The following is a 9,274-nucleotide window of genomic DNA, read 5'->3' on the forward strand; positions in this document are numbered from 1 at the left end:
AGCAGGCGGCCCTCCATAAATCCTTCCGGGCCTTCTACTCTAAACAGGCCTCTTCTCACGCTGAGACCAGCCTTTTTGCCAGCCGTGTAAACACTCCCCAGCTCCCAGGGGAGGCTCTGACGTGCCCAGCCTGGCCTGGGCATTTACGATCAGATCATGGCAGCCAGTGACTGGGGTGGGGGGGCCCTCCTGCCCAGGGTTTGGAGAGGAGCCTGGCGCGGTCCAAATGGGAAGAGTGCCCCAGGCAGGGTTGTAATGAGGCATTTATGGTGTGGAGCTGGCCCCAGGCAAAACGGGGCAAAAGGTGTGGCCTGAGACATTTCTGAGGTATTAATGTATGTTTCCTTCTCTGTGTTTTTCCCTCCTCCACCTCGTTTCCAAGCAAGTAGTCAGGCCTTTTGTAAGCCTTCACCTCAGGGATTTTCACTCCACTGAAAGCTCCAAGCATGTGTGTCTAGGGGAGGGGGATCTGGTCACGTAACCCTCCCAGCTTCCAGGACAGGTTCTGTTGAAGGTCTTCACACAGGAGCAGGAGGAAATGGAAGGATCTGGGGGTCTCAGGGAAGCTAGACCGCCTTCACTGAGGTTTCCGGACTGGACAATGCCACTGAAACCAAAAGTCCCCCTACAGGGACCTCACAGCTTGAGTGATGTGACCATTAGGCTGACAGGAGAGTGTGGCCCTTCTGCCAGGCCCCTGGAAGCCCTGAGGGCCTCCCTGACCTTTGTGAGGCAACAGGAGGGAGCTTCAGTTCTGAGTGGGTTGAAATGCCCCTCAACTCCACCTGCTGGGAGTTCAGAACTGTCTTTAAGTTTATTAAGAGGTGTGGGCAGAGTTACGCCTCCTCCAAAGATGTCCTCTTCCTAATCCTTGGGCCCTATGAATATCCTGTTTTACTTGGCAAAAGTAAATTAAGGTCGCAGATGGAATTAAAATTGCTCATCAGCTGACCTGGAGGATCTCAACGGGCTTAATGTAATCTTCCACTTAAGAGAGTGGCAGAGGCCTTCAGAGAAACAGAACCCTAAAATGATCTGAAGCTGTTTTGTATAGCTGCCTGTGAAGCAGGAAGGGAAGGAACCACAAGCCAAGGAATGCAGGTGGCCTCCAGGAGCTGAAGGAGGCAGGGGACAGGATCCTCCTTCAGAATCTCCAGAAGGGACACAGCCCTGCCAACCCCTCCATCTTTGCCCAGTGAAAGGCATGTTGGATTTCTAACCTAGAGAGTTGTAAGAGAATATAGTTAGCATTACTGGCTCAATGGACAGAAATTTGAGCCAACTCCAGGAAATAGTGAAGGACAGGGAAGCCTGGTGTGCTGCAATCCATGGGGTTGCAAAGAGTTGGACATGACTTAGTGATTGAACAACAGCAAAAAACTATTCTTCTAAGCCACCAAGTTTGTAGTGACTTATTACAGCAGCCACAGAAAATTAACACAAAAGACAATAAGTGGAACTGATATTTATTACACCCTGGTGCTCTGACTTGTTCCCCTCCCTGCAGGTTCTCCTCACCCTCACTATGATCCCTCTGGACTTGCCAGGTTGCTCAGTTCTCTGGCAGGGGCTCCACCGAAATCCAGTTCCAAGTATTTCAACTCCACAAACATTGTGTGCCAGTTGCATGCAGAACGCCACAAGCGAGCACTGCAGATGGGAACCGGGATATGATGTGGCCCCTGTGCTCAGGATGCTGCGTAAGGAGAGATAGACACATGTGGAACTGGTTCGGGCCTGGGGCAGGCTGTGGCAAGTGCAGTTCCAGGAGCATGAAACAGGCGCTATGAGTATGGAGGGAAGAATGAGATAAATATCGGCAGAGAGAATCTGAATTACTTGTCTCATTGAAGAAAAACCCGAAGGCAGGCTTGAACTCGAGCCCAGATGAGAAATACCTGGCATCCATACCATACCTTGTCCATTCAGACATCACTAATCAATCACTAACTCCTTTTTTTTTTTTTTTTTTTTCCTGCAGAGCTCAGATTTTGTCTTGGATTTTTTCTCAGTTTACTGTAATAGCAGTTGAATGGGTTGGGTACTTGTGGTGAAACCTATCTGCCACATCTGTGGTTCAGGTATTTATCGCATGGAGATAGCCAAGCCAACGTGCATGCTCAGTCATGTTGTGTTCGACTCTTTGCAACCCTATGGACAGTAGCCCGCCAAGCTCCTCTGTTTATGGGATTTTTCAGGCAAGAATACTGGAGTGGGTTGTTGTTTCCTCCTCCAGGGGATCTTCCCAACTAGGGGATTGAACCCACGTCTCCTGCCTTGCAAGTGGAAGATGGTGTCAGGCAAATAATCTAGAAAAGGAATGTTTGAACTTCACTCTTCTCCTCTTTATTACTACTGCATGGAAATGCCCCACCTGAGTTACCTGTAGTCTCTAGCCATCCCTACTCATCCAAGATTGTCTGGTATCTGGGGTTTCTACCCCTAAAATGCTTCTGGCTGGTACTGTAATCTATCAGAGCAAGACAATCAGTAATGTCTCTCCTGGGGCAATAATGAAAGAATTCGATGACCTCTCTCTAGACTTCATGTCCCAAGCTGGGGGCAACAGAGATTTGTGTGGGGTATGAGCAAGAAGATTCAGGAGCTAAATTTTCAAAACTGAGCTTCCAAAATTGAGATTCTTGCCAGCCACTGATGGCTGCTACCCACAGCTACTCTTACTGACTCTGGGGAACCAGAGGGAAAATGACCCAGCATTCTAAAAATTCCACAGAGGTGGTGAGGTGGGCCACGGATACTGGCACACCCCTGCCTGTACTACCTAGCTTTAATATTTTAATTGTAAATCAACACTGTCTTACATTTTAAAAATCTAAGCAGCAGAAGGATATGAAATTTAAAATGAAAATTTCCTTTTCCTCTAGCTTCTTTCCAATTCCCCAAAGGTAATCATGAAGTTTTTCTTTTCAAATCCTTCAAGAAAAATTGAATGCGCAGAATGTATGTATGAATAAGTTTTTAGTTAAGTGCTTTTCTCCCTGTGAACATAAGTGGAGTCATGATCACACTGAACCCACTGTTCTGTAGTTTATTCATCTTCACTGGCTAATCTTTCCATAAGGTTTGCGGTGGGGACCAGCCTGGTTCTGGAGACAGACCTCCTAGGATAAAATCCTGGCTGAGCACTTATCCCTTGGGTGACTTGGGGTGAGTTCCTTAACATCCCTGTGTCTCCCCCACAAACGGAGAGACAACTCCAGGAATACTATTGAAAATACACTTTGCTTTACAGAGCTCTTATTTGGAGCCAATATAATATGTTAATGTGTTTGTTCATGTAATAATGTTTAAGACTCTGTGATATCCAGTACACATCACTATCTCAGCTTGGTTCAGATTCAAACGAGACGCCAGGAGCTGGAGTTCAATGGCTCTTCACGAGGGTCACACACTTTCTCCCTCCTCCCTCCAGGGCTGGACTACTGACTCCACCCTTGGACAGCAACTGTCTCCAGTGCCCTGGGAAAGTCCCCTTATTGGTTAACTCATTGGTTGCTGTCACCACCCCTCAAGATCCAGCTCAAGAGCTCCCCTCTCCTAAGCATCACCATGCCTCCCCGCCCAGGAGAAGTGGCCTCCCCTTCGGTTCGGCTGGTCCATCAGCACACCTCCATTATGTCGCTGATCACCTGTGTGTGTGTGTTCAGTCACCCAGTCATGTCCGACTTTTTGTGACCCCTATGGACTATAGCCTGTCAGGCTCCTCTGTCCATGGGATTCTCCAGACAAGAATACTGGAGTGGGTTGCCATGCCCTTCTCCAGGGGATCTTCCCAACCCAGGGATCGAACCCACGTCTCCTACATCTTCTGCATTGCTGGTGGATTCTTTACCATTGAGCCACTGGAGAAGCCCTGGTCACCCCTGTCATGACCCTTTTCCTATATGTCTTCTTCCTCTACTGAATGCCTAGAAAACAGGGTCTCTAGCTCATTTATCTTGAGGACCTGAGTGTAAATGCCTGCTATCTAGAACAGAGGGTCATTCTAGGGGAGTTGAATGAATGAGTGAATGAATAATGGACCAAATAGATATCTGAGATTTAATATGTACAAAATAGAACTCTTTTTCTCCCCACACCTGCTCATTCTCCATCCTCCCCACCATGGTAAGCAGCACCCCTATCCACCCAGTTGTCCAAATCAAGGACTTTGGGTCAGATTTGATTCCTCTGTCATCACCCCGCCACATCCCACCCACCATTGCATCCTGGGGCTCTCACTCCACAGTATGCCCCCAGTCCCACTTCTCCCTGCCACCTGCCTCACCACTATCCAGTTGAGAGCCACCGCACCCTCTTACCTCCACTACGCTGCTGCTGCTGCTGCTAAGTTGCTTCAGTCGTGTCCGACTCTGTGCGACCCCAGAGACGGCAGCCCACCAGGCTCCCCCATCCCTGGGATTCTCCAGGCAAGAACACTGGAGTGGGTTGCCATTTCCTTCTCCAATGCATGAAAGTGAAAGTGAAGTCTCTCAGTCGTGTCCGATTCTTAGTGATCCCATGGACTGCAGCCTACCAGGTTCCTCTGTCCATGGGATTTTCCAGGCAAGAGTACTGGAGTGGGGTGCCATTGCCTTCTCTGCTTACCTCCACTATGCAACACCTCCCTAACCTGTGACCCTGCCTCCTCTCTGCCCTGCTCCCAGGCCCTTTTGCTCAACTGCCAGAGAAGACTTTCCTGCAAAGCAAAGGACATCTTCCTACTTGCCTGCTTCATGCCCATCTCCCCACATCCCTCCCCACCACAGTGACTTTCCATGGCTTTTACAATAGAATCCAAATGTTTTTCTGGGGGCTACAGGTGAGCTGTTTCCCACCCCCCCCCCCCCACTGTAGCAGGAAATGAGCTACATGGAACAGGAGCTGTTCCATATCCTGCCCAGCAGTCATCCCAGCACATAAGCACTCTTCCCCCAGATCACACTTCTGCAGACCCCCAGCCTCCTTGAAGAGCCTTCAGCATGCCAAGCTGTGTCCTCTCTTATGCCTTCTCCCTGGAATTGTCCTCCTCCTGACCTCATGCACCCCCCTTCCCTTCTTCTGGGGCTCAGTGTAAATTCACCTCCTCTAGAAGGCCTCCCTGTTGCGCTCCTAAGATGACTCTCCCCAGGTGATTCACCAGAATATCACTCTGTTTTATTTACTTCACTTACTTTTGAACTGTGGTGTTGGAGAAGACTCTTGAGAGTCCCTTGGACTGCAAGAAGATCCAACCAGACCGTCCTAAAGGAAATCAGTCCTGAATATTAATTGGAAGGACTGATGCTGAAGCTGAAACTCCAATACTTTGCACACCTGATGCAAAGAACGGACTCATTTGAAAAGATTCTGATACGGGGAAAGACTAAAAACAGGAGGAGAAGGGGATGACAGAGGATGAGATGCTTGGATGGCATCACTGACACAATGACATGAGTTTGAATAAACTCTCGGAGCTGGTGATGGACTGGGAAGCCTGGCATGCTGCAGTCCGTGGGGTCGCAAAGAGTTGGACATGACTGAGCGACTGAACTGAACTGAACTACGACTTTGATATCAAACAGAAGGTTGGCCCCAGACAGTAGAGACCTTCCCTGTCCTGTTCCATGCTCAATCTCCTCTGCCCAGCACAGGGCACATAGTAGGTGCTCAAAAAAACTTGTGGGATAAAGGAATCATGGTAAGATGTTTGGGCCACATTTCCAGAGAGATTGTGAGGTTGTGCACTGATTTCAATGAGCTTCAATCCCAGTGCTGCTGGCTAGAAGGAACATTGAATTTGAAGAATATTTGATATGAGGGTTTTTAAAGCTTGTGGTTTCTGCAGTACTTAGTATCACTTTTCCTATCTTTGTAAGTGACAGAAAGATTGGAGGAGGTTAAAACAGTGGAGAAGGCTCTTTCAAGGATGGAAATGTGTTAGAGCCATGGTCCTGTCCAAAAGCCACTTTGAACCGAGACAATCAAGGAAGCAAAAAGTGCCTGCCTAATTCTCATTTCTAAATCAGTCATCTTCATAGCGTTGATGTTGTTAACAGCCAATTAAGAAATCTTGACATTATTCAAGATAGATAAAAGTGAAATGGAGTCTGAGAGAATTTAGATATCTATAACAAGCTGAAATTCAAGGACCAAGAAAAAGTATTCCTGATGGAACAGTCTTCCTGAGGAAAACCAAGGGACATTCAGATGGATGCGCCCTCAAACCACCTCAACAGGGATTGCATCGCCACTAAAAATAACAGTCATCTTGTCTGCTTTTAAGTGTGGGATTATCCACAGCCAAAAAATACGGTTCTGGTATCGAGGGAGGCTGGGGCACCCCTTGGGTTTGTAAATTGTGGGCCTGCACCCAACAAGCTTTGTCCAGGGAGCAGTGACCGGGCTTCATGCCTCAGTACCGTTGAGACACTGTTTGTGGGAAAACCAGGGGGTGATCCTGAAAACTGTATGTTATATAAAGTGTCCTCAGAAGCACCATCTCATCTGGTGTTTGGAACATAACCAAAATGACTTCTCTCTAGATAACTGCCAAAACAGCCAGCTGAAAATAACAAAATACAGTATCTAATAAGCTAATTATTTAAAAACCAACAAGTTTAGAGGTTTCCTACCATTTTCTGCCCTAAAATACTTGAAAACTATCTCCTATCCCCGACTCTTAACAGTGGCCCATTATGAGGCAGGGTTAGAGACAGAAGGCAGGCTAACCCTTGAGGGGGTGCAGACTGAAAAGCCTCATGATTCTTGTATCCTCTCCTGGGGGCTCATGGCCTTGCCTGCCTTTGCCCCTTGACTCCCCACCATGGAATAACATCATGAACTTACATTTTTAAAAGGGGATCTGACAGAAAGCAAATCAGCGATTCCCTGCAGCTAGGAGTGGGAGGGAACTGACTATAAATGGTCATGGGGGAACTTTCTGGTACCGTGGAAGCCTTCCAAAGCTGAATAATGGTTGCACAACTATGTAAATTTACTAAAACTCACCCAACTGTACACTTAAAATGGATGAATTTTATGGTACATAAATTACACCAGAACAGCACTGCTAAGAAAATGGATCAAGCCAAACTGTGTATGCAGATACAATGTTTGGGACAATGCGTCCAAACCAAGCTCAGCTTCTCCACCCGGCTTCTCCAGCATTTGCTCTCCTCTCAAGGAGCAGCGTCATATCCACCCAGGTTCCTGGGTGTCTGCCAGCTTTAGCCACTTCTCTCTTACCACCTCCATCTGACCAGTTTTACCGTTCTCATATCTTTTGAATCAGTTCATGTCTTCCCATCCTGATGCCACTGCCTCGCTGAGCCTGTCATGGTTTCTCCTGAAAGGCTGTCACGGCCCCTTGATGCCCGCCTGCCCTCACCTCCCAGTGTGTTTCTCCCTCTAGCTCAAGGATGACATTCTTTCATCGGCTGCCCAGGGCCCTCAGGATAGCACTCCAGCTCCTTAGCAGCGTCCAGTTCACAAGATCTCCCACGGCCTCGCATCTGTTTATTTCTCTAGCCTTATCTCTTGACAAACCAAATTCTAAACCAAAGTGACCCACATATCTTTATCAATTCCCTTGAAACGAGATAAGATTCCCTTCCCTCCTTTGCTCACACAGCCTGCTCTCCACCCACAATTACTGCTCTGGCAGAGACAGCAGGTGGTTGTTCCCAATAGCTCCTTTTCTTCCTTACTAACAACCCTGACTTTACCAGAATATATTGCCAGATACGGTTAAAGACCTCATTCCCTAGCCTCCCTTGCAGCTATGTGGAACAGTGTGATACATTTTGATCAATGAGGAAAGTATAGCATAGCAAGAGGCCGCCTTAAAAGGAAGAGGCCTTCCTTCCTTCTACCTTTATTCGATCTAGAATGAGGCTGTCATGACTGGAGCTCCTGCAGCCGTCTTGGGCCAAGAGATCACGCGTGGCAGTGCAGTAAGATAGAAGGGGCTTGGGTAAGAACACCACTGAGCCTCCATATCACTGCTGAACTTTGTTTATGTGTGAGAGAAACTAACTTCCTCCTGTTTTGGCCACTATTTTGAGGGAGGGGGGATCTTGTTTATTTGTAGACAAATAAGAAGGCAATGGCACCCCACTCCAGTACTCTTGCCTGGAAAATCCCATGGATGGAGAAGCCTGGTGGGTTGCAGTCCATGGGGTCACTAAGAGTTGGACACGACTGAGCAACTTCACTTTCATGCATTGGAGAAGGAAATGGCAACCCACTCCAGTGTTCTTGCCTGGAGAATCCCAGGGATGGGGGAGCCTGGTGGGCTGCCATCTATGGGGTCACACAGAGTCGGACACGACTGAAGTGACTTAGCAGCAGCAGCAGCAAGATATTAACTTATATAAAAAAAATGCTTTCAAGCCCCAACTTAACTGACTGACCCACTTTACTGTCCATCAAGTTCTTGTTTTTCCTCTAACACTCAGTGGAGGTGCCTCCTACTCTCGGAAGCTACCCTGACCTCCCAAAGGCAGCTTGGATGCCCCTCCTCAGGCCTCCATAGCCCCTGGCACAGTTTCCCATCATGGCATTGTTATAGATTAAATCTGTTCACATTTTGACACCATCCCTCGATTCCTGAAGTAGCACTAGGTCTGGCAGAGTAGGGTGTCAGTGTGCTTGCTGGATGAGAAATTATTTAACATCCAAGCGATTAACCCTCAAGAAACAATCATCATACAGCTTTGAAAGGGAGCCAGGTGGGCAGTTATTTCAGTTTTATATCAATACCACCTCTCTGGATAGATCTGTAAACAACAGGTCTGGATATATTACATACATCAATAATTGTCACAAAAACGATCAAAACTTCACTTGCAATATTAAGAAACACAAGCTGTGCCTTTGAATTTGTTAATGGTTAGATAAGTCCAAATCTTTCTATCTGAGTACCTAAGGACATGCTAAAAAAAAAAAATGTTACTGACTCAGGAAGAAAATATCAAGATGAAAAGAGAAAATAAGTGACCACTCTCTGACAATAACTTGCAAAAAAAAAAAAAGAATAAGTATTCAGACACCATACTGATTTAAAATAGATTCCTATTTAGTTACAGACGCCACCTACCTGAAGACACATTAGGCACACGAATCTCAGTATGCCTGATTGGATTTTAAAACCAGACTCATGGTTTCATAACCCTACTAGCTTTGGGAACCAAAGTGGAAATAATAGATCTTAAAGGCCAAGCAAATCTAAGATGGAGGTGGGAAAAGTATTTAAAAATAAGAGCAATTATGAAATAAAACTGAAGGCTGAATC

The sequence above is a fragment of the Bubalus bubalis genome, chromosome 20 (assembly GCF_019923935.1).
Source record: "Bubalus bubalis isolate 160015118507 breed Murrah chromosome 20, NDDB_SH_1, whole genome shotgun sequence".
In the NCBI taxonomy this organism is placed as follows: Eukaryota; Metazoa; Chordata; class Mammalia; order Artiodactyla; family Bovidae; genus Bubalus; species Bubalus bubalis.